This window comes from Ochotona princeps, chromosome 1 (genome assembly GCF_030435755.1).
Source record: "Ochotona princeps isolate mOchPri1 chromosome 1, mOchPri1.hap1, whole genome shotgun sequence".
Lineage (NCBI taxonomy): Eukaryota > Metazoa > Chordata > Mammalia > Lagomorpha > Ochotonidae > Ochotona > Ochotona princeps.
In genome coordinates, this window is record NC_080832.1 from 113,208,181 (window position 1) to 113,227,137 (window position 18,957).

The following is an 18,957-nucleotide window of genomic DNA, read 5'->3' on the forward strand; positions in this document are numbered from 1 at the left end:
CTATTTAAAATTCAATACAACCTTGTAGTTATCAAGCTGCTCAAGTTCCACCCCTGGAGTTTCTCACTAATACGAACTCCTTGGGAGCTGGGGTGGGGCATATTTGCTTTTCTGTTTGGGGCCCAAAGCCAGCATGCCTGGACAAGCTGAGTCCCACCCCAAGCCCTCCGTTTAACACCCAAGTCCAGCCTTCGAATCCAGGCCCAACCCTGTCAGACATCAATGGCCAGAGAGACAATGCCCAGCTCCTCTCCCTTCTAGCACCTTGGGTGCTGTCTCCCAGCCTACAGACAGCAACCCCTCGCTCCTGCTTCCTCTCCAGCCGCTATCTGTGGACCCTTCTGCTGAGCAAGGCCCATTTATGCGAGGGGGAGGTGGCCCGCCGCGGGAAGCCGTTAGAAAAGGGGGTTATTCCCAGGCGCCTGCGCGCTCAGCCCTAGGATGCCACCTGCTCTCCGGCTCCGCCTCGCCGCGTGCAGGCCCCAACGGCAGCTTGGGACGCGAGCTCCCGCCCAACGCCCAACCCTCAGGCTAGCTGGGCGGGGCGACTTTTGCTGTTCTCCCACCCATTTGCTGCCCCCTCACCCTCCCCTCCCTGTGGGGACGTACTTGGGAGTTGTGTGTCTGGGCCAGGGGTAAGAACCCAAGGAGAGATAGTTTCTTGAGACATCCCTGATTTCAAATATCCTGTCCTGCTGCCCCCTGGGCATCTGCCTAGCGCTTTGGAGAAGGTTCCCACCTGTGTGTCCACAGGGTCTGGGGGTGAGGGACTGTAGATGACTGATGGGATGCTAGGTCTCCAGGGTGGTTCCTGGGATGGAGGCGCTGTAGACATTGCGTTCCAAAACTCCAAGATCTTGGAAGGGACTTTCAAATGAGGTTCATTCCCAAAGTGGCCGCAATGGCCAGAGCTGAGCTGAGGGAGAGGAGCTGGGCATTGTCTCTCTGGCCATTGATGTCTGACAGGGCTGGGCTTGGATTCGAAGGCTGGATTTGGGTGTTAAACGGAGGGCTTGGGGTATGTCCAGGCATGCTGGCTTTGGGCCCCAAACAGAGAAGCAAATATGCCCCACCCCAGCTCCCAAGTAGTTCGTATTAGTGAGAAACTCCAGGGGTGGAACTTGAGCAGCACTCCTTGGCTAGAGCTGAGCCGATCTGAAGCCAGGAGCCAGGAAATTCTTCTGGGTGGGTCTTCCATGTGGGTTCAGGGTCTCAAGGCTTTGGGCCATTCCCTTCTACTTTCCCAGGCCACAGGCAGGGAGCTGTATGGAAAGCTGTATGGGACATGAACCAGCCCTCATATAGGATACCGGCACGTGCAAGGCAAGGATTCAGCCAATGAATGGAGGGTGGCTGGGGCAGGCTTAGCCTGTCTCTTGTCATGTTAACCTGTTCTTCTGGCTACACTGGGCCTTTCTTTTTTTTTTTATTTTTTTTAAAGATTTAATTTTTATTACAAAGTCAGATATACTGAGAGGAGGAGAGACAGAGAGGAAGTGGAGCCGCCGGGATTAGAACCAGCGGCCATATGGGATCAAGGTGAGGACCTTAGCCACTAGGCCACGCTGCCGAGCCCTACACTGGGCCTTTCTAAAAAAAAAAAAAAAAAAAAAAAAAAAGAGGTAAATATCTAACATCTCCTGGCTCATTCCCTGAGTGGCTGCAACAGCCAGGGATAGGTCAGGCTGAGGCCAGGTCAGGCTGAGGCCAGGAGCTTTATCCGGGACTCCATGTGGGTGCTGGGGCGTGGGCCCTCTTCCACTGCCTTTTCCTAGGCATATTTAAATGGGAGTTGGACTGCAGGACACAAACTGAACTGCACCTGCAGAAGCTGCCGGCCAGTGTCTTAGGCGGTGACTGGAGTTGCTACACTGTAGTCCTGGCCCCGGGTAGCCTCTGGCTTGGTTTTTATTCCCATAGCATTTAGTGTCTGAATTTTATTTAAGACAATTGACCTTAAATGGGGCATTTGCAAATACATCCTTCCAGATCTCAGTGTGCTCCTCTTTCTAATCATTTTGAGATTTCTTTCTCAGACCCTCTGCCGGTTCAGGGAATTGATTTCACAGGGTTTCAATGTTTCCTTCCAGAATTGTCGGGCAATGGGTCCTGCTGGCTTAGTGGGCCACGTGCTCATATTTTGGAATTAACCTTGCCTGGTAAGATCTGTGGAGGCCCTGCTCTGGGAGTGGCTGGGGTGCTGTACAGATGAAAGATGGTGTTATCCTTGGCCAGCAGGCTCTCAGCTGATTGTGCATGATTGGCTGCAAAGCGGGAACAGACTAAGGCACATTGCTGCAAGGGGCACAAGTCCAGTAACAGAATCAGAATTTTACCAAAAATGGACGGCTGGGTGGGGAAGGCAACGGGGCCCTGATGGCAACAGTGAACCCACTGGAGATGGGGCTGATTGAGGACTGGTCCCTGGAGGCAGACGCCCCCCTCACTGCCCCAGATGTGTCCTGCCTGTCCCCACCCTCCGCTCCCGGTCTGGAAACACCCATCAGTCATTCCCAGCGTGATGGTCCCACTTGAGCAGCTGGAAGCGTCTGGAATCACTCTGCTACCTAGAGCTGGCCTTGGGCTGGCCTCTAAAAGCATTCTGTAAAATATATATATTTTTTTACTTCAAAGTTAGAATTACAGAGAGAGAGAGAGAGATGTTCTGTCTATTGGTTCACTCCCTAAATGGCCACAATGACCAGAGCTGGGCTGGGCCTAGCCCAGGAACTTCTTCCTCATCTCTGACATTGGTATAGGGAGTCCAAAGACTTGGGCCATTCTCCACTGCTTTCCCAGGCTGTTAGCAGGGAGATGGGTCAGAAGTGGAGCAGCTGGGACATACACTGGCACCCATATGGGAAGCTAGCGCCACATGTAGTGAATTAGGCACCACAGAACATGATTTCCAAGCTTGAGTCATGGTGCAATGGATGCTGGCAGCAGTGGTGGTAGCAGCATCCCATGTGCATGTTGGTTTGTGTCCCAGCTGTTCCACTTCTGATCCAGCTACCTGCTCGTGGCCTGGGAAGACAACAGAGGATGGCCTGAGTACTTGAACCCTGATCCTATGTGGCAGACCCAGATGGAGTTCTGAGCTCTTGGTTTCAGCCTGGTCCAGCTCCAGCAGTTGCAGCCATTTGGGAAGTGATTTAGCAGATGAATAATTCTTTATCTGTCCCTTTCTCTCTAAGTCTTTCAAATAAATTTTCAAGAAAAGACATTACAAGAGCCATCACAGTGGTTCAACTGGCTAATTCTGCACCTGCAAGTGCTGGCATCCCATATGGGCCCTGGTTCATGTCCTGGCTGCTCTGCTTCCCATTCAGTTCTCTGCTTGTAGCCTGGGAAAGCAGCAGAGAAAGGCCCAAGCCTTGAGACCCTGAATCTACATGGAAGACGCACCCAGAAGAATTTCCTGGCTCCTGGCTTTGGATCAGCTCAGCTCCAGCATTTATGGCAATTTGATGAGTAAACTACTGGATGGATGAAAGACCTTTTTGTCTCTTATTCTCTCTAAATCTGCCTTTGCAATAAAAATAGATCTCCCACCCACAAAAAAAAAAAGACTATTACTTTCTGTTACCAGAAAAGCCCGCTGGGTTCTTTCCTCAGCTTATTATAGAAATAAAAAGCTGGGAACCAGTTACAGACAGAAAAGTTTATTTGCAAAGGAACCAGGTGAGCGGGAATAGAAGAGGGAAGGCTAAGAGAAAGCCAGGAGGTGGGGTGCCTCTCGAAAGGAGTGGGAGAGACACCAAAGGTTTGAGGAAGGGTCTTGGGCTTTTATGCTTTCCCTGACCCCTCTTTGTTGGGCAGGAACCTACAGGTAAGATGTTCCCCATTGGTGGTCTCTTAACCAGTTAGGAAATGGGTGGGCAATACTTCACTTGAAGGTGTGACCAAGACCTTAGTAGGCCTGGATGGTCTCACTTCGTATTTTGAGAAATTCATTGTGGAGCATTTTGGGTATTTTTCCAAAAAGAGAGACCTGTACTCATATCTGGTAAGTTTTAAAATGTTCACCCCCCTCAACTCCCTCTCCCATACCTTTAGCCTCCTCCTTTTTTTTTTTAAGATTTATTTTTATTGCAAAGTCAGATATACAGAGAAGAGAAGGGACAGTGAGGAAGATCTTCTGTCCGATGGTTCACTCCCTAAGTGACCGCAACGGCCGGTGCTGCGCCGATCCAAAGCCAGGAGCCAAAGAACTTCCTCCGGGTCCCCTATGTGAGTGCAGGGTCCCAAGGCTTTGGGCCATCCTCAACTGCCTTCCCAGACCACAAACAGGGAGCTGGACGGGAAGTGGAGCTGCCAGGATCAAAACCGGCGCGGATGTGGGATCCCGATGCATTCAAGGCAAGGACTTAAGCCTCTGGGCCACTGCGCCAGGTCCTACCCTCCTCCTTTCTACCATGGCAACCGATGACAATTAAAGGCCTGGGAAAAGCAGTGGAGGATAGCCCTGCCTTCCATGTGAGAGACCTGAAGGAAGCTCTTGGCTTCAGCCTCCATTGGTTCTGGGGTGTGAACCAGTAAATGGAAGAGCTCAACCTGTCTCTTCTCCTCTCTCTCTCTCTCTCTCTCTCTCTCTCTCTCTCTCTCTATATATATATATATATATATATATATATATATATATATATATATATATGTAAAAAATCTGACACCTCTCTCTCAGATATGTATGTATATATGTATATATACCTGACTTTCAAATGAATACATATTTTTGAAAAGGAGAAAGAAACTGGGCCAGGTGGTAGCTCAATGGGCTAAACCTCTCTCTCAGCTAACACCAATATCCTGTATGGGTACCAGTTCTAATCCCAGATGCTCTGCCTCTGATTCAGCTCCGTGCCTGCAGCCTGGGAAAGCAGTAGAGGATGGCCCAAGACCTTGGGATCCTATACTCATGTGGGAGGCTCAGAAGAAGTGCCTGGCTCTTGGCTTCAGATCAGCTCAGCTTCAGCTGTTGTCACTATTTGGGAAGTGAACCAGCAGATGGAAGATCTCTAGCTCTCATTCTGACTGTAAATTTGCCTTTCCAATAAAAATAGTTTTAAAAAAAGAATTAAAAAATACAGAAAAAGAATGGTAGGAGATGAGAGAGAAGACTGTTGCTTCTCAGTGTTATACACAGCAACAGACATGCATGCACACACAAACACACCTTGGAGTATTTCTTCAAGGGAGTGGAATCAAATAGCTCACATGTTGCTCTATACTTGGAGGGGCCTGTGGGTGAAATGGAACCTGAAATTATCTGAACAACTTTGAACTTGGCTCAGGAAGAGCTGCTGAGGTGGACACAGCAAGCCCTGCGGTACTGAGTGCAGGGTCACTGCCAGTCCAGTGGCTCAGCAGGGAATTCCTTTGGTTTGTTGTGCAACTGACTGCTTTCTAGCAACTTATTTTTATCAACAAAACCCAGAAGGCAATGTGGGTTTTTTTTCTTTTAGTTGGAGAAGCAGCCACCCAGAGAGGTAGAGAACACCCATCCACAAGTTCATTCCCCAGCAGCCCGCAATCATGTCTGCGGAACCCAATGGTCTGAGTCATCATCCCTTCTCCCTCCTGGGGGTCTGCAGTAGGAGGAATCTGACATGGCACTGGCAATCGCATCCAGGGATCTGGTGTGGCAGCCTGAACATTCAAAATGCGTCAGTTTTGTTAGGCCCTCTAGGTCTGTGTGCGTCTCAGGGTGAGCAGAAAAATGAGTGTTCAGGTAGGGACATATAGGTGGGATGAGAATATTAGAAAGATATCCACTGTCTGCTTTAATACTAGGCCAACTGGCTTCTGTAAAGCATGCTTGCTTGTTTGCTTGCTTCAGCCTCTTACTCCCAAGCAGGATGCAGCTCTTAGTTGTATAAACACTTGTCCATTGGATAGCTGAACATAATTGACGGTATTATTGTTTCTCCTAATGGTGCCTGGCAGTTGGGTTGCAGGTGGTGGACCTTCCCCTTAGCCTCAGATTAGCACTCAGCTATAAAGCTTCACCTGACAGCTCAGGCCAAAACATGGGTCTTCGGCAACCCTAGAAAGAGTGTTCAAACTCAAGAATTCCTGACAGTTCCCCCTTTTGTCACATTGCACCAATGTGATTAGTTGATTGGATAATTTTCACGCCAGTGTGAGTTTAACAGCCCCTAACTGCACCCTGTCGAGGCGGCTCCCCTCTTCCACTTGCAGTGGTGCAGGACAGTCCACTGGCCTCCCAATAGTCTGCTTCTAATTCATCCTTGGGGTAGAATCTATCAGCTTGCAACACTGGGATGAGATGGGGAGGGGGGTGCCTGACCAACAACTTCATTGCCCCAAGAGTGGTGTCTCAACTTTGATAAGTTTAATGATGACGGAGAGTGCAGATAGTACCACGACTCCACAGGGCAGCTGGGGGTGCTCTCTGAGCCCTAACAGCTTTCTGGCCAACAACCGCCCTCTGTCTCCAAAGCCACTCCTTTCCAAAACATGTTCTAGCAGGTGCCCTGGCGCCATCTCCCACTTGACATAGCCAAAGCATGCTTCCCCCTCATCTTGCCAGCCCCATCCGGGTCCTGCCAGTCACCACAAACACAGCCTGCTCAGCCTTCTCCTTTAACATCTCCTACCCACAAAGGGCTGCTACTGAAGCTGTGTTGTATCAACAGACACGGGAGGGTGGTTGGCAATTGGCAATGTACACGAAAAATCGTGCTGAACACAATCCCCTACTTTTTGAATACTAATAGGAGAGACCACTCTGCCACCATTTTGCCCTCCTCTTAATCAGTACAGAAAGAGTGTTTTCAGCTTCTTACTGTGCTGTGGGACACTTGACAGTACATTAATTTGTCGTGGGTGTCTGTCGCTTCTGCAACCAAATGCTGGCGAGTCTGGCGCCCTTTCTGGGCACAGCATGTAGCATGGCAAGCAGATCTGCCCTTGACCTTACAGATGAGGCAACTGAGCCCCGTCAAAGGAAGGGGTGGGCACAGAGCTGGGACCAGAAGATCCTGGGCAGGAATCTGCCCTCCCTGTTGCACAGCCCCCATGTGTGAGACAACGGTAGACCTGCAGGATGTCGCCAACAGGAAGAACCTTGGCAGTCTTCCCTCTGCTGCTTGGCAAGTCAGGGCCAACTGCATCTCGAGAAAGCCTGCCACACCCAGCTGCATCTGTCACCTAGGAGGTGATGGCATTAGCGGCCCCTGGCTACCCAAGGGTGGGCCTGGACTTTCTACCTCCCAGCTGTGACACGGCCTCTGCCAACAGGTGGCCATGGGAGCCATTCCCCGTCACTCCCCACCCCCCGCACCCCCCTGTACCTCTGTTCCCTGGGCTGCTGGCTAACCAGTCATCAGGAATCTGAAGTATCGACAGAGAAAGATAAAGAGCAGGAAGCCGTATCAAACACAGTTGGCCCAGAGCAGAGAATAAATTGCCAGAAATGGCCTGGAAGAGGCTATAAAAGGAAAATAAAGCAGGATGGTAATTCATGATGTGTACTTAGAAAAAAAATCTGGGAAAACTGAACAGCCAGCAGAGGGTCTCTGCTCTCTGCTCTGGGGTGCTGCAAGAGGGTGGCACACTCCTCACCTGCCCCTGCCCCACCCTGCAGCCCCTTGTGCAGGAGGGGAGGAGAAGGTCAGGTAGGGGCTGTCTTCCCAGCCCTTCTGGCTGCCAAGGCCCCAGGACCCTCACAGTAAAGTTGTTTACGTAGACACAACCTTGCCAAGGATGACACCTGCTGTCACCATTGTCTCATTATAGAAACTTAGTGCAGAGCTGCCTTGGAAGTTGCTGGGACCAAGTGCAAGGTCACAGAGCCAGTCAGTCAGCAGCAAGTCCCACACTGCACCCAAGACCACCAAGCTGATCCTGCTGCCCTTGAGCAGCCCTCAAGACTGAAATTGAAGGTACAACTGAAGGCTGTCCTCGCCCCTAATCCTTCAACCTCCTCCCTGATCAGGGACCCCAGAGAGAAGCCTGAAGTCCTGGTTCAGCAGAAGGCATCTGCTTTCCCTGGCCCAGAGCGCCATGACTGGAGTAGGCCCACGCCCTGGAAAGCCAGGGGACATCCAGATCCCAGGGCCATGGCTGGGGAGGGGGACTGCCTCCTTCCTGCCCCTCTCCATACCCCCACAGCACGTGGGCAGCTAAACCCACTCTGAGGAGCTCAGTCGCTTCCTTATGAGGGGAGGAGTGGAGATTTGGGTGGAAGGGGCCTGCAGGTACCACCAGGGGCTAGGGCAGCCCTTCCTGCTGCCTTCCTGGTGGTAGTTGCCCCTAGTGGTGTGATGGGCAGTGAAGCCTCTTGTGCCCCACAGGGGCATACAAGGTCCGCATGCTGACAGTCTGTAAGGGTTCTTATGGCTGGGGACTTGCTCTCTTGGTAGCTCAGTGGAGTGGAAGGCAAAGGGCCAGAGCTGAGGGCACGGAGCTGGCCAGTGCCAACTGCACCCCTAGACCATCATGTGTATGGGGCGCATCACTGCAGGGAGACCCTGTGGCCTCTCCTTGCCTGTCTCCGGAGGCGCCCATGAGATGTTGCACATGACAGGACTTGGCAGACTCAGGGCCCCAAGCTGAGGTCACTGAGCCTGCTGTTGGCTGGGCACAGATCAACACACTTATTCCAAGCAGAGCTATCAACCCAGGGGCTGTATTTAGTGATTCCCCTGGCCCATGCTGCATCCTTGCCATTATCAGAGACCTGCATACTGTTGTATCCCTTACCTTGAAGTGATCCTCAAAGAGACAGCCAATGCAACATGACCCGGGCTCTCCCTCAGGTCAAGGTGGTGGATCCCAGCATCACTGTCCCTACCAGCTCACCCTCACCCCAACACACACACACACACACACACACACACACACACACAGGTTCATGGCCCAGCTCTGCTCAGGCAAGAACTGCAGAGTACTCCTAGCAGGGTCTGGGGATTGCTGCTGCTGAGGCTGCTTGGAGCTTCCAAGGAGTGCTCCCTGGCCAGCTCCCAGGCATGGTGGCAGCTGTCCTATGCCTCTTGCTCATGTTAATCTCTGACCTGTCCTAGGGCCTGGCTGGCCTCTTGAACTCACCCCAAGGACCCCTTGGGTTGGCTAAAAGCAGATGGGCAGTTCTTGGCCAGCCTAGGGTAGAGCGTTCCGGGGATGCCCAGCAGTGTGGATACCACACCAGGCTCAGGGACAGCCTCTCTTTACTCTCCACACCCCAAAGTTCCCCTCCTGCTGATCTATGGCTATCCTTTTCTACCCCAGCAGCCCAAAACTCCTCTCTCTCTCTCTGAGTCAGCTGACACAAGACAGCAAACAGCTTTCAGGAAATAAACTCTGAAATCACAGGTACAGGAATTTGGGGGCCGAGAGAACCTTCCAGAGAAAAGGAAGCCAGTAATGGATGGCGTTCAGAGGATGTGTCCCAGGATGGTCGGCTTGTTTCCCCTTCCTCTTTATAAACGCCACCAAAGGATGAAGGACATGTGACAGAGAATCCTCCCAAGCTAGGGTGTCCCCACCTCCGCAGAGCAGCTGTGCTTTAAGCAAACTTGCAGGCTGCTTCTCCCAGTTCTCCCAGACCCTCCCAGGGGAAGGACAGAGGTTTCTGGGACCCAGCCTGGCCACCCCACATCCTGCCCAGCTAGCCGTGCTCTCCTGGCTGCCCTTACCCCCACCCCTGCCGGGCCTCTAGGATCCACACCTCTGGTACTGCCGCGTGACTTGTTGGCGCCGGAACCCCCTACCCACAGCCCTCTCCAAGGTCTGTATTGGGTGCTACATATCTGAATTGCTAGGCTCTGGCTTAGCTATCAGCCAGGCACTTAGCATCAGTGTGTGTGGAAGAGGTCCCACTTCCAGTCCCTGTCTTCCTGGACAAGAAGGGGGTGCAGGCTGCATTTCCCCCCGCCCTCTCAACCCCGGTACAGCACACCTTTGAGGCAGGCAGGCAAACAGGCAGGTGGTTGGTTGTCTGCACAGATTAAGAGGGAGAGGAGGGGCAAGGGCCACCAAGACCGCATTGGGCCACAGCTTGTTCATTATTAGCAGAGCTGGTGCAGGTGAGGTGCTCAGGGGCTCAGCCATTCCCCAAGGGGCTGTCTGGTGCTTTTCCTTCCAAAGCCCATTTAGCTCCCTGCCCCTAGGTCCCCTCCACCTCCTGTGTTTATGTTGGGGCCGACATTTCTATTGATGTATTGATCTCTGTAGCCGAACAGTGTTTCTGCTGAACATGCTGGCCGCTTGCTCAGGCCAGCAGGGCAGGAGGGAGCATCAGGGATGGTGGGTGCAGGTCTGTTGTAGGGGTGGGGAAGAGAGTCTGGAGTCAACAGGGAGATTTTGTTTATGTGGTTATTTATTTAATTCAAAGACAGAGTGAGAGAGAGAGAGAGAGAGATCCTCCATCTTTTGATTCACTTTCCAAATGGCTGTAATGGTCAGGGTTGGGCCAGGCAGAAGCCAGCAGCCTGGAAATCCATCTCCTACATGGGTGGCGGGGCCCAACTACTTGAGTCAACTCCTGCTGCTTCCCCAGGGACATTAGCAGGGAGCTGGATCAGAGGTGGAGCAGCCAGGACTCAAGCCAGCACCCCTATGGGATGGCAGCATTGCAGGCAGTGGTTTAAACCCACTATGCCACAATGCTGGAACTGGCATGGAGACTTTGATGGGAACAGAGAAATATTTCACTGAAAGAAAAGTGAGCCAAGTGGAGCCCCTTAATCATCCATCTGTGACCTCCCAGGGTGGCCTTTAGGGGACATGGCGCCACCAGACACACACTGGTTTGGCTGAGTCCACTCCAGAGCCAAGTGGATGAGCTCTCTCCATTCTCAGAGAGGGGTCTTTTCCTCCTTGTTCCCCATCCACGACTGCGAGGCTCAGGACCTGGGAGTGTGCTGTGAAGTCTTGCATGGACCTGAGGCATAGTGTGCGTGAAGATGCAGCAGCCATCTCCAGGGTTTCTCCCTCAACGAAGCATGCTCTCTTGTTGGCAACTAGCCCTGAGCCACAGGGTCTGCAAGTGGCCCTTTCTGTTGAGAAACACTTTCTTCCACTTGACTGTCAGCATGGCAGCACCCTAGCCAGACCACCCTCACGCCTGGAGCTCCTGGTGAGCCTGCACCACGCCTCTTTGTGGTGCAAACCCTATAGGCATTTTACCAAGCGCAATGGTTGGGCTGGCACAGACGACCACTGGGGAGCTGTCGCTTTGCCTGTCGCTTGGAATACTCCCTTTCACTTGTTTTCTGGAACTCTGGACGTCTGCTTGTGCGGCCCTTGCTCCCAACACGCCCCCCCGTGGGATGAGGCTGAGCCAGGGTCAGTCATCGCCTGTGATGAGGTGCTGCCTTAGTTTGCACTCACACCAACCGGCAAGGTACTCACAGGCTGCGTGCCAGGGAGCACGTGTTCTGTTAGTGGAGGGAGAGGTAGGCAGAGCCGATCTCTGCTCCCAGTCCCTGACTCCCCCACCCCACCTCATGCCCCCACCTGGTGTTGGACTCCAGGCCGTCTGTGACTCTGAGGTGGCACATCTTAAGAACCTGGGAAGCCAGTCATCGTGTTCTAGGTCTGCTTTGCCAGGAATCCCCTTGGGGCTGCATGGGCCTTGGAGACCTGCCATCAACGGGGCTCTGCAGCAGCCCTGGCATGGCAGATGGCAGAGCCCAGGGAGAGGAAGGTGCAGCCAGGGGTCTGCAGCCCTGGCATAGTGGACGGCAGAGCCCAGGGAGAAGAAGGCACAGCCAGGGGCTTCCATTTCAGTGGTGCAGCCCTCCTGGTTCTCCCTGGAGCTGCAGGGAAGAGAGAAGCCTGCAGTGCCTGAGGCTGCAGCTCTTCTGCTCTGGCCTCCTTGTTCTCTCTCCAGCCTCCTCCCCGGGCTGCATGCAGCCTTAGTTGATGTCACCGAGCCGGATGGGGTGGGAACAGCTGCCTGCCAGCCCAGGAGCCCAGGGTCCCCTTGGCCCTCCCTCAGGAGTTCAGCTGTGAGGCTGCTGCTGCCACCACCTGTTGGTGGGAAGGTTCTCAACTCTGTGAGAAGGTTCCTGAAACAGAACGCTCTTCTGCCCGATGTTTTCCAAAAGCAGCCGCACTGGAGGCCCTGGCTGTCCCCTCAGTTGGGTGTGACGGAACCCATGTGCATCTTCCTGTGACTCGTAAGCTTCGCCTCCAATTTGCTTTGCTTTTTTTTTTTTTTTTAAGAGTTAGAGATGTTTCATCAGCTGGTTTGTTCCCCAAATGACTTCAATGGCTGGAGCAGAGCTGATCCAAACCCAGGAACTTCTTCTGAGTTCCCCACACGGGTGCAGTGTCCCAAGGCTTTGGATCATCTTCCCCTGCTTTCCCAGGCCATAAGCAGAGAGCTGGATCAGGTCTTGAGCCGGGTCTTGAACTGGCTCCCATATAGGATGCTGTTACTACCAGTGGAAGATTTGCCTGAATACCACCAAGCCAGACTGCAATTTGCTACTTTTTTGTACTCAGTTCACCAAAACTGCCCCAGTCTTTACCCAGCTGCAGGACCGTCTCTTGCCCCAGTACACACCCTCCCACTCCTTTCCCCGATTGGCTGCCCCCATTGGCCTCCAGGGGCTGGAGAATGAGAAGCAAGAGTCCCCTGCACAGTGGGCAACAGGAAACACTACCTTGGTAAAATCCAAGTGGCATAGAGATAGAACAGAGAAAGCCATCAGCTGGTTCATTCCCTCATCCCCAAGCCCACTCCCCACGCTAATGCCAGCAACAGCCCGGAGCTGAAGCTGAGTGACTGGTATTCAGGCCAGGTCATCTCCCATATAGGTGGTGGGCACTCATCACTGAACCATCCCTGCTGGATCCCATGGTCTGCATGAGCAGGAGGCGGAGTTGGCAGCTGGAGCCCAAACAGAGTGTGCAACCCAAGTCCTTGAATGTAGGACGTGGGCATCCTGGGCAGCTTCCAGAACCCAGCCCCAGAACCCACAGCCCTCCCTAAAAGTGTAGGTTGGTCTGCCCATGCTGAGTCTGTCTGTCCGAAATGGTGGCAGGGAGAGCAAGGGGGACCCCCCCCTCAGCGTGTTGCAGTCTGCAAAGTGGCAAAACCAAACAATCTCATAAAAGAGGGTTTGGAGAGAAACTGTGTTCAGGAACAGTTGCCTGCCATTGTTACCAAACTTTGGAAAAACAAGAAGCAACAAAGAAATAAAAGCAGTAGATAATTAAGTACATAATTGTACACACCACTTGTTAATTAAGCTTTTACTCCTAAAACCTGACAGAATCTGCTTACAAGGTGCTAGCGGGAGGGAGTGCGGCATATGGCGAGCCATCTGCGATGCCTGCGCTCGGCCGCGAGGGCTGCTCGCCCTGCAGAGAGCAGAGGCTGAACGCAGCTCTCCTGAGCGCAGAGCCAGAGGTCTGCTTCTCCCGTTTCTGCAGCACCAGGCTCGCCCCCATGCCATGCCAGGCCACCTGCTGCTCTGTCTCGCACCCATAGCGTCTGCAAATCCCTTTGCTTCCCTCACCCACAGGCCGGCATTTCCTCTTTTTTGAAGGCTTTGTATTTTTCCCCCCAGAGTTAGGCAGTCAGGCAGTTACACAGACCTTCCATCTGCTGGTTCTGAATTGGAAGTGGAGCATCTGGGGCCCGAACTGATACTTCAGGCAGCAGAGTAGCTTTCTACACCTCAGCATTGGCCCCTAGGACCTCTTTCTTCAAGTGCACACGCAGTGCAAGGTCTTGAGAGACCTGATTGAGGAGGCGTGCCTGTCCCTGTATTCCCATTCCATCACAGCAGGTGTTTGAAAGGTCCTTAATATTCCTAAGCTGCCCCCTGAGCTGTAAATGGAAGTGAATGCCACCCACGCTGCCCAGGTGCCTTTGGCTTTAGAAGTAAGGCCTGATGAGCTGATGTGGAGAGCAGATTGGATGTGAAAACGTCCACATTGAGACCTTCTGCCAACCAGTCTGAGGATTGTGTGAATGCAGGACTGCGCCTTCCCCTGGGCCTGCACCTGCCACCTGTGGCTACACAGAGCCAGGGGTGGGGCCTGGGGAGCCCTGGGAAGGGCTGCTCTGCTCTGCTCTGCTCTACTCTTGGGGGGCAGGGAGCAGGTGAGGTTGTGTCTCTTCCATGCTAAAGGGCCTTCCCTGCCTGTCTCCTGCTTGTCCTCTGAGCAGACACAGATCATCCTGCCAGCTGTAGTGCCAGGGATTTGTGGCTCAGAGGAGTCAGTGAGGGTGCAGGCCCTGAGGCTCCTCCTCTCTGACTGCCTTCTCTCTCCCAGGGCTGCACTTGGCGCCTTTGCTCAGCAGCTGCCCCCACTCCCAGAGGGCTCCAACCCCAGCCCAGCCCAGGAGGGGCTGCCTGGCATCCCTGTGGCTTAGGACAAGGCATAATGATCTGTGGGGGGACTCCTTTAAGCTCCCCCCAGTAATCACCCCCTTGTTCAGAACTGCCCTCAGCGGCCAGTGTGGTGGGCGCAGAGCATGAAGCCTGCACCTGCAATCCTGGTATCCCATATGAGTGATGGTTCAAGTACCAGCTGCTTCACTTCTGATTCAGCTCCCTGCTAATGTATCTGGAAAAGCATTGGAGGATGATCTTAGCGCTTGAACCCCCGCACCCACATGGAGACCAGAAAGAAGCTCTTGGGTGGCTCCGGGTTTTGCTCCTGGTTTTGGTCCAATCCTGACTGTTGTGGTCATGGTGGCAGTGGGCCAGAGGGGGGAGCAGGGTGAACCAGCAAATGGAAGCTCTCTCCCTCCAACTCTTTTGTCTTTTGAATTTTATTATTGATGATGTTTACATGGTTGATCAGGATGGGAAGGGATGAGGATCAGGGGGTTGAGGACCAGGGATACTGGGTCAGAGGGTAGTAGGTGAGACCCTTGTTTACACATTTTGTTCTTCCCATACATGGGAAAGAGGGGAATACAAGAGGAGAAACCATGCCCAGCTTCCCAACTGCTGCCTTCCCCCGGAGATTGGGGAACTGCCACCTGATGTCATCCCAAGTTCCCCATTGTGGAGCATTTTCTGAGGATTCTGTTATTGTGTTTTGATAGTTCTGAAATGCTGCTGATATCACTGCTCCATGGATGAGATAATCTTTCCGAGGTCGATTGGCTGTCACAGTCCGCCTCTGAGTCTCCTTTGGCCCAGAAATTTGCTGTCAAATTTCACTGGAGTAGTTGATCAATTTGTTCTGTCCTCCATTCTCAACAAACCAATGGGTGTTGCAGCCCAGCCATGCCCTGCCCAACACACACTTGGCCCTCATGTACCACAGAGGGAGCTGCAGCCCAGTAAGAGTGACTCCCAATAACCCCCACTGGACCGACCCCCCCCCCCCCACTCTGGTTCCTGTGCTTGCAAGCAGGTGCAGTGGACTGGTCTGGTCTGCCCCACATCCCACTGAGATCTCATATACATCATCAGGTATTGAAGCCTAAGTCATCCCAACTAATTTACCTTCCAGCACACTCTCATTCCAGCCACTGCCTGTCCAGCCAAGGCCACCCCCAGTCCTGGTTCTCATGCTCACCAATGGGAGTTGAAGCCCATCAGAGAAAAGCCCACAACCCTTCCACTGGAGCCACTCCCTGCCCCAGATCTCACGCTCTCCAGGTGATTTTGTGTTCTAGCTTGACAGGACTTGCCCCCAGTTCTAGCACTTGCTAGCTCCCTCTAACTCTTGATTTTCAAATCTTTAAATAAGTCAACAAATGAAACTGACCTCAGTAGACGGGCCAGGGTCTTAGCCTTCTGCTTTCTGGACCAGCAAAGTGGGATGGCCACTTTGCTGGTGGCAGTGCCCATTGCCATTGCGTTTACCAAGAATTTTCTCTGCTGTGAGTACCCCTACAACCCCTGGCACCTGGGATGTGCCCTCCTGGCTGGCGGGCCCCTCGCTCCCACCCTGGGCTCATTGCACGTGCTATTGGGTAGGCCACGGCCCTGACCTCCCTCTAGCGCCCTGTTCTGCAGGATGCCTCTGTGGCACCGCTCCTAGCTGTGGTCACAGAGCACACCCCAAGTCTCCTTGGGAGGGGTGACCGCCTACCCCACATCATCATGCACATCTGTGCCAAAGCTAAAAGGCATGGAAGCCGGGCTGGGGGGACTTTCACTCTCCACATTTCATGGCTAACGGGAAGTCTTCAGCCTGGAGCTGAAGATACAGCAATAGGGGGGTATTCACTGCCTTGGGGCCATGCTTTTGTTACCCCAGGGTTTGATAAGCAGCAGACAGGGAAAGACTTGTGATGGAAGAGGTAAGGCTAACCTTGGCCATCACTGCATCAGGGGAAGGGGTCGAGGGGAGATAACGGAGTCTGCAGAAATGGGTAAATGCTGCTGGATTGTTAAGAGCAAAGTTCTTTCTCTCTCTCTCCCCTTCCTTCCTACTTTCCTCCCTTCCTTCCCTTTTTTTTTTTTTAAAGAATTTTTATTTGAAAGGTAGAATTACAGAGTCAGAAAGAAATTTTCCATTTACTGGTTCATTCCCCAAAAGGTCGCAATGGTCAAAACTGAGCTGATCCTGTTATGGGATGCACAATGTAAAAGACCACCGAAGCCCATTTAGAATCTGGGGAGTCTTTTTACTGGAAAGTCAGATATACAGCGATGAGGAGAGACAGAGAGAAAGATCTTCTGTCCACTGGCTCACTTCTCAAGTGGCTGTAACCCCCGGTGCTGTGCTGATCTGAAGCCAGGAGCCCCTTTCAGTTCTCTCATGCAGGTGCCAGGGTCCCAAGGCTTTGGGCCGTCCTCAATTGCTTTCCCAGGCCATAAGCTAGATGGGAAGTGGGGCTGCTGGGACATGAACCAGGACCCATATGGAATCCTGGCAAATGCAATAGGCTACTGCACTAGGCTCCACGTTCCACTCCCCTTTTTGACTCCCTGTCTCTGAACCTCTTCCTTTGCTCTGGGCCCCTCCCCACCTGGTACTAAGCACAAGGCTGCCTCCCTTTGCAAAAACACAAAGCACCACAGACTCATTTTTCCATGCTCCCTTGCAGCCTGGCTGTGGGATGTGTTTCTGGCCACAGCCTCAAACAAAGCACTGGGAGATGCAAGAATTCTCCATCTGGGCGATAGTGGTGGCCATGATCATGGCCAAGCCCAATTTCCAAGGACAGCTGTTGTGACTACAATTGGCTGCTCCCCGACAGCCAGCCCTGTGTATGTACAGTCCCAGTGTGTCCTCTGGGACCAGGTTGGCCACATGACTTTGGGTGCTGCTCTTGGTCTGTCCCCAGGCAGCCCACTGGAGTCATTTCCTGCAGCCTGAGAGTAAGAACCCTGCCTGATCATGACCTTGCTGGTTGCCCTGAGTCGCACAGCTGATAGGTGGCACCAGTGGACAAGACCTGAGCTGCCAGATCCTACCTGTACTCGCCTTGCCCAGGGCATTGTGGATGGCACCAGAGGGCTGAGAGCATGGCAGGTTTAGGGGATGAGTTAGGGGGAGGATGTTACACAGAGCCCGACCCAGGGGATGGCAGAACTGGGAATGGCTTTCAGGTCCAGGCCCCCTGCCAATGTGTCACCCACTCAGCCACTGGCTCTGAGCTGACAGCAATCAGGAGCAGAACAATGAGCACTTGACAACAATTAATTGGTAAGATGCAAAGAAAAATTGTTTTGAATATTAAAATTATAGATATAATGTTATTAGGAGCATGAATCAGAGTTTATGAAAACATTATTTATATTGATTTATTCCCAGAGCCATCAAGCCTCCTTGAAAATAATTAAAGCTGACATTTCCATTGCTGAAACTAAGTGCTGACATCATGTGATGAACATTATCTGCCGGGGAGGTAGGCGGTGCTCCGGAGAGCAGACTCAAAGCCGCGCCAGCAGATCCCGCCCCATGCCCAGCCACCTTGGGAAGGGGAAAGACCAGCACACTCTCTTTCATCCCTCAAACTCCCCAAGTCCCACCCCAAGACTTTGGCCACCAAGGAGGGGCCTGATGTAGAGGCCTCACCAAGACCAGAGGCAGGAATTGAGGAAATGAGGTTGCGGTGCAAGGGGTGTGGTTGGGGCACGAGGAGCATGGAAAGGGAGATGTAGGGAGAAGATAGAGAAAGGAAGGTGGGGGCCTTCATCCTACTGTGGGAAATCCTTACATTCACAGGACCCAGGAGCCGTGGCAGGCTGGCAGCTGAGTGCCAGCCTCCCCTGCCCTGGAGGCCACCCTGGCGGTCAGGTGTTCGTGTGCTGGTGGCTCCTGCAGAACTGCTCTCTCCTCTCCGGAGCCATACGTGCCTTCTCCTCTCTCCTCCAGCCCTTTTTCCAGGTGCACTCAGGACAGTGGCTTTCGGCGACTTCCACTCCCACTTTCTACAGCCTGTAGATGATTTTCAAACAAGATAATCATCCATTTGATGGGTCATGAAGTCAATTTCACGGACTGTGACTAGCGTGTTCCACACACAGGAAAATCAAGTAGAATATTGCCATGTGTACTGGGGTACTTCAGGCCAGTGAAAAATTGAGTTAAATCAGTGAATTTTTGCTGCAAAAAAATTATGAAATCCATGCATGGAGTTTTCATAATACACATTTCCCACGAACTTTTAGAGGATCTGTTAGGATAAACAGGGAAAAAGCACTGTACGGTATGTATGTAGACACAGGGTGTCTGGGTGCTGCTCATTCCTCCAGGCAGAGTAAAGCTTGCCATTTGCCCCAGGGCTTCACTCTCTCACATTGTTCACCTGCTCACATTCACACAGACATCTGCCCAGTGAGCTCACACTCATGGCACAGCAGGCGGGCCCCTGTCAGCCTGAGCTCTGTGTGCACCTGTTCACCCTGGACAGTTGCTGCTGGGACAGTGGGTCCACAGAACAATCCAGACAGCTGTATAGGGCACACACCAGACAATGGCCATGACAGACTCACTGTCACTGGCAGGAAGTGTGGACAGGGCTCTGGAGGCTGCCATGGAGCCGGCTCATCCTGCTGCTGATTG

At 52.8% G+C, this 18,957-nt stretch overlaps 1 long non-coding RNA gene across 1 annotated transcript; it reads left to right on the forward strand.

The window, feature by feature from the left end:
- The first annotated feature begins 1,735 nt into the window (after nucleotides 1-1,735).
- Nucleotides 1,736-18,545, forward strand: LOC131480354 (uncharacterized). The gene is made up of 3 exons (XR_009245423.1): nucleotides 1,736-2,159; nucleotides 17,499-17,797; nucleotides 18,268-18,545. It is a non-coding gene; the product is annotated as an uncharacterized LOC131480354 (long non-coding RNA).
- Nucleotides 18,546-18,957: the final 412 nt, after the last annotated feature.